Source organism: Camelus dromedarius, chromosome 3 (assembly GCF_036321535.1).
Source record: "Camelus dromedarius isolate mCamDro1 chromosome 3, mCamDro1.pat, whole genome shotgun sequence".
NCBI lineage: Eukaryota > Metazoa > Chordata > Mammalia > Artiodactyla > Camelidae > Camelus > Camelus dromedarius.
Window position 1 is genome coordinate 64,806,556 of NC_087438.1, and position 6,838 is coordinate 64,813,393.

Here is a 6,838-nt window from a genome sequence, read left to right on the forward strand (position 1 = left end):
TTCATCAAAGGAGTCCTCTAGCTTGTGAAGCCTGCCAGATCCCCAGCTTTCACACTGTCCTTAGTCCCAATCTGCCTGCAAACCCTCTCCATCACAGCACAACCACCTCTCCAAACCTTAACACAACGTGCCTTCCTCCATCATTAACCTAATGCTTAAGATAATTACACCCTTAACATTTGGAAAATGAAATCTACTGCCAGAAAGAAAGTATTATTAGACAATGATGAACACACAAACTGGGAGTCTACAAGATAATGAAACCCTTTACCTGTCCTATTAAGATACTTGGCTATCAGAGTCTACCACAGAGTAACACCTGTTAGTACCTTCTCTCTCTGGGCTTCTTCCCTGTTCTCCACTCCAATCAATCCCCTAATTCCTTTTTCCATCTGCCCACCCCTCAGTGTCCTAGTTCTCAACTGTTTCCCCTGGTTTTCTTTTCATATGTTCTCACCCTCCTAGGTATCCTGTAAAGTTAACAAATCTACTAGAAAAACATCTCTCATGTTCATATTTCCTACACCTAAAGCTTAACTGACTCTATGTTAATTATGCTAACAAAATTGTTTTTGTCTTTTCTTTCTTAATGACCCTCTCCTTGGAAGGGGAATGATGGAAAAAGACAGGGAGGGATAAGCAAAAAAAAACTCCCACACTGCCACACTTAACATTTGTGACCATATCTGATAATATTCTGGTTTTTATTTAATCATATTTTATACCTATATCCTTAAGCATCTTATGTTATTATGGATAAAGTCAAATGAAATGTCAATGGCTATCTTCTTCAGTTGTTATTCTTTACAGCTCATAATAAAGTGCTCCATACTTATAAAATAAATTCTAATAAGAATTTGAGGCAGCATATATGTAAATAGGATGTTTGCAAATTGAATAATTTGAAATGTACAAGGGGAACTTATTCTTTAAAAGTAACCCTAGATAAATTCTTCTGTAAGATAAGTAACCATCTTTTTAACACCAAAAATAAGTATCTGTTCTGTATCTTGTAAATACAAATTTTCAGAGATGTTTCAAAGTAGGTATATTTATAACATTTTGTCTCTTCTTAAAAATTATTTAATAACTATATTCTGCAATTCCAGTTGGGTACCATTAATATGGAGTAGACCTGGAAAGCCCAATGCAAGTCTTCAAATAGTTACAGAAAAGTAACAGGCCACACAGGGAACAGAATTAGCAACCTTAGCATTGCTGCCCAAGTCTGGGAATTGCTGAGGTTGGTTAGATGGTAGGAAGCTGGGAAGATCAGATTTGTTGTCTGTTACCTGCATCACAGCAATATAAACTAAATGAGCACAGGGTCTTTGGTTGGTTTAAGGCTATATTCCCAATACTTAGATAATGCTTTTATAATTTTATAATATTACAAAAACATTTCCTAAATAAATGTAATCAAATTTGTTACTTATGTCTTAGGCAGGAAAAAAAATTTTATAACTAACAAGATCATCATGAAGTCAGTTAACTGATATACAAATGTAAAACACTTACGACCCATTACATACACATACACACACATAATGTTTATCAAACAGTATGGGAAGAAAGTTTTTACCCCCACATACAAACCACTACATTTTAATTTATTTTACCTGTCATAGTGACATATCCTAATTAATTAAATGAATTAATTCAAGTTGAGCTCAATAAAAACTAGAAAATAGACACATTGAAACATTTGTCTTTGATTTTCCTTTATGCTTTTTTTTTGCTAAATAACACTTAATAGATTAACTGCAGTCTATTATTCTATATATCTGAGAATAGAAAATTAAAAGTGCAGTAGGTTCATGGATGTAGTATTGATAAATGTATAAGTACATGAAAATATAATGCAGTAGAGATCAAAAGAATACACATGTAAAATTTTTCAAAATATTTATTTTTAAAAAGTAATCCCTAACTAAAAACTGAAAACAAATTGGAAAAAACTTAGCTGTGTATCAAATTGGTTATAAGACCCAGAAATGATTTATTTTGAGTGACTTTAGACAGTTCAGAACATTCCAAAGACAAAAAGAACTGAAAAGATATTTTAAATCTCATTCAGTCATTTTCTTGGAAGTATTGATATTGGCTCTCTTGAAATTATTTTCAAAAGCAGGATAAACACATTTTGGGGTTAATAATTATAGGAATCAAGAATTTCAGAATAAGAGAAAAAAGATCTAATTATAAAATTAAAGAATAAAGTAATATATCATAATGTTAAACAGAAATGAACATATCATCATAAACTGATTTTTAAAAATACATTTTTTTCCTAGCTGTACAGACTGAAATAATTAGAAACACTGTCAACTCAGTAGAAAGGAGCACCCTAGCACCCAGATTCTGGGCTTTAATATAATTCTCCCCCTACAATGAATCAGGTCTCCTTGAAGAAAGAGCTGATACCAGTCTGCAGCAGCAGAAGTACAAGATGAACCAGGGAGATCTCAGATCAGAAAGGAAGAAAGCTTTTTGAAGATTATTGGGGTCCTGCTACAAGGACACAGAAGCCAGCCTGAAGTTGCTCCCAGTGGCCTCTGTTGTGATTATCTGGGCTTTATAATCAAAGACTCATGCCATGTGAATGTTCACTGCTGCACTACTTGTAATGCCAAGAAACTGTAAGCCACCCAAACATCCATCAACTATAATTATAAATATAACACATCCATAATGGTTAGTATATAGCAATAACAACGAATGAATTGTAGTTATATGCAACATCATGAATAAATCTCGTAATAATTTTGAATGAGAAACAGCAAGATACAAAAAAAAAAAAAAGCAGGGCATGATTCAATTTATATGAAGTTCAAAAACACAAAACTAAGTATTATATCAGGAGCACACACATATGTGGTAAAACAATAGAGAAAAAAACAAGGAAACCATAAACATAAAATTCAGGACAGTGGTTACTACCTCTGTGGGAGAAATAAAGATATAGGATTGGACAAGGGGACATAAGGATTTTGAAGGTAATGATAGTGTAACTTTTCTAAAACTTATCATGTGTATGGACAGGTAAAAATCAATGTACTATAATTTGTATGCCTTAAAAATTTATAAATATATCTTCACCTCAATATGTAATAAAAACAAAGGAAATAACCCAATGAATACATCACTGTAACAAATTTGGTAAAAAAAAATTACCACTAAAGGCTATTCCAGAAATAATGGTAAGGGGATTTCTTCCATTCATTCACTATTTATTGAACATCTGTTACGTGTCATCACTGTTCAGCACTGAGGATAGGGTAGTGAACAAAACAGACAAAAACTCTTGCTCTACTGGAGCTTACATCCAGTGGAACAGAATCAAACTATCTGCTATCTTCCAAGAACCTAGAAAAGCCATTTCTTTCATTAGTAACTTGCTCAGATTTTGAGGTGAATGTTTCACAACTGCATTCTATACAGTACTTGAAAAAATTAACTATATATGATATAAAATATTCTTCTGATCAAAAAGATCTTATTTTAACCTTAGAAAAGTTATGTTATAAACCTACGTTTTTAACTAAAATTTTTCTTTTCTTACATTTCCCTCATCAACTCTGTAGTCACCACTGCAAGTAAGAGGTTTTGAGCAGCTACATATCTTCTGATAGACATCACCTTGGAGACAGGCAGTCTTAATCAAAGCCTTTCAAGAAAAGCAGTATCAAATACATTTAAGTATCCATAGTCCACATATTTTTATGGCCTTTGGTTAGAGTCTCAGATTTAACTGCTTTATGCTGTAGCCTCTGCCAGGTATGACTAAAATACAGATTTTGTATTTCATCTCCTTCACCTATTGTCCTAGAATGTGTAACTTAATTGCCTAGATGCTTAAGCAAATCTCCTTTGTGAAATCAGTAACATTCAAATGTAATGAAAAACAGGTTATTCCATGTAATTCTACATAATTTTAAAAAAAGTAAACTGTTATGTTCACTTAACAGTGCTAAAAATGGAAACAGTAAAGGATGCATTCCACTCTTTCTTTGACCCAACACTTCGACAGCAAGTCTATGACAACTCTTTAAAGCTGAGCTCAGACAAAATATAATTCACCATGTGCAAATTTATCTAAACTTGCCATGAGACTACATTTATTTTCAGCCAGTACCAACCAATCCTGTCATTTCTAAGGTACCTTGTACAAAAAGAATTCTTATAAATTAAAAATGTAATAAACTACCTACAGTCCTAAATTGTGAAAACTATATGTATACTTATAGTAATAACAATGTCTTTTATTTTAAAATGAAGTCTTCTTGAAAAATGATTTAAATTGCATCTGCCTAATTTGTAGTTTTTACTCAATTTTCACCCGAAAAAGTCAATAAAACTAAAAACTAAATACGTCTTGTATGTGTTATCTCGGCAGTCAGAAGACTGGAAAAGCAAGCTTTAGTTTTTCTTTTGGATGTATAAAGCCAGATTATTTTTTCAGATTCTATTTAAAGACAGAAAACAGACCAGTTTTGTGGACCAAATATAAATATTACTATCTCTATCTACAAGTGACCAACCAGCACCTGAGGAATTTAGGAAGTATTCCCAAACCAGGAAGTGGCAGAGCAAGGACTCTTGTCTGGATTCTCTTTTCAAAATTTCGAACCCTCCTTACCAGTATATTGTCTCTCTTAGCTGGAGAAAGTGACTTTCAAGAACGGAAAGAAAAATGAGAGAATAACAATAGAAGAAGTCCTCTAAGACGGTCTAAGAAGTTTAGAAAAAGATTCAGATAATCAGAGATTCTATTATGGATGGCTTTCACCTTTTCAATAAAAATCTGAGTGTGTCCACTGTATCCCAGACACCTGGGATACAAAAATGAACAAAGAAAGTCCTTAAATAAAGGAGCATGCAATATAAAACAAACACTTTCATACATGATTACAATAAAATATCATAAAAGCAGTAACACAGACGTGCTCTATGCAAGTAAGAGAAAGGGCGCCAACTTTGGGTGGCCAAAGTCCGAAAAGGCTTTATTTGATAAACATTGCCAGGCACTATGCAAGAAACTGGGGACAGTGGTAAATAAAACAGAATGAGGCTCTCATGGAGCTTACGTTATAATGGGAGACAGCAAATAAACGAAGTCATCCCATGTAGTAATAAATGCAATGAAACTGAATGATGTACAGAGAAGACTAGGCCCTTACTTTAAATTGGAATGTCAAGGAAGAACGCCCACGGGACAGTAAGAAACGACTGAGAAGTCAGGGGTGTGTGCCACTTCAAAACGTTATCGCTTAATCTCTGGGGCAAAGTCAGCAAGTTTTTAAAAACTAAGCACCTTTATTCTACAAAGGGTTTACTTTCAGGCTAATAGTGTAACTTCGCCATAGCTCAAAATCTCTGGAATCAATTTTCATCCTTCCCCCGTTTGAAAAATAAAGGAGAGACCTCTTTTTCTTTCAATTATTAGGGCTGCTCTCAGCGAGGGTGGTCGGGGCGCCCTCGCGGTGGCTGCGCGGAGGGCTGTCCTCACCTTGATCTGGAGGCGCAGAGTCGGGATAAGGCTGCGGTGCGTCTAGGGTAGGTGCAGGGCCAGGTGCCAGGCAGAGGCCGCCCACTCACACTGGTGCTCGGCCACCACAGCCGCATCTCCCCGGCGCCCTGGCCCGCCTTCTGGGCCGCAGCCTTCGCCCACACCCGCAGCCTCCCTTACCCAGCTGCAAAGGGGTACCCCAACACCCCTCCTCCCACTGCCAAACATCTGCGACCCGAGGCCTTCGGGCGGGTCCTCGCAGGCCCTGCTGCACGTGCCCTGACGCGTGACGTAGATGCGTCACGCACGGCGCGGGGCTACGACAGGCGTCGGGTGGGGAAGGCCGGGACAGATTACGGGCGCCGGGTGCCGGGACGTTCCGGAGCCGCCCGAGTCGGTATTCTTGTCCTCAGGTCTTGTCCAAACGGCCCCCCATGCAGGAAATGGCACAGGTACTGAGCATGGTCTTGGCTTCTCCAGTTCACCCGTCCCCCGAATTTGCATTCCCTTAGAGCGCTCGCATCTGAGACTGAATTGCCAACCCAGAGAACTGCACTTCTGCCTAAAATCGGAGAACCTCGGGCCACAGGGATTTGGAACTTTGTGGGGAAGAGCAAATGGTGCTGAATGTGGTGGATTTAGTTGTGATGAAAACGGAGGCTCAAGGGCTAGACGTCCTGCAATACATCGTTTTGAATAAAATGGATCATGGCTTTAGGAAGAGAACCCAGGAATAGTATCAGCAGAAAGATTTAATCCTAAAGCTAACACCTTTTAATTTTTGTCAACCCAGTAACCTTACTTTTTCAGAGGTTTCTTCACCCTCAATCCACTATCCCACCTAAAGTATCAAGTTTCTGCTAAATCACACCAGTAATAGTTTTTTTTGGGGGGGGGGAGCATAAAAAACAATGTAATACGATGTGATATGAATATGTGACTCCAAGAATAGGAGTAAAGAGACCCTGGGATGTTAGTGTCAGGCTTGATCTGACTACCTGAGGAACTACAGTGACTTAATCCCTTAGCTCAAATTTATTAATCAGTAAAGTGAGGGAGTTGAAAGAGAGATCTTCAAAACTTTCTATCTGACCTTAGCAACTGTCCTACATTATCACAGGTAGTCATTACATATTTTTGTAACTATGATTTCCCCAGGATCAAAACCAAAAATTAGGGCGTTTAGTGCAGGGAAATCAAGGATGTACCTACAGCATGTTGGCAAGGAAAAAAAAAAAAAAAAAGAACGATTCTTAAAGCAACATTTCTAAAGTTTCATTAAACTATTCAATTTTTAAAGCACAACAGATGAATACATTTCAAAATTGG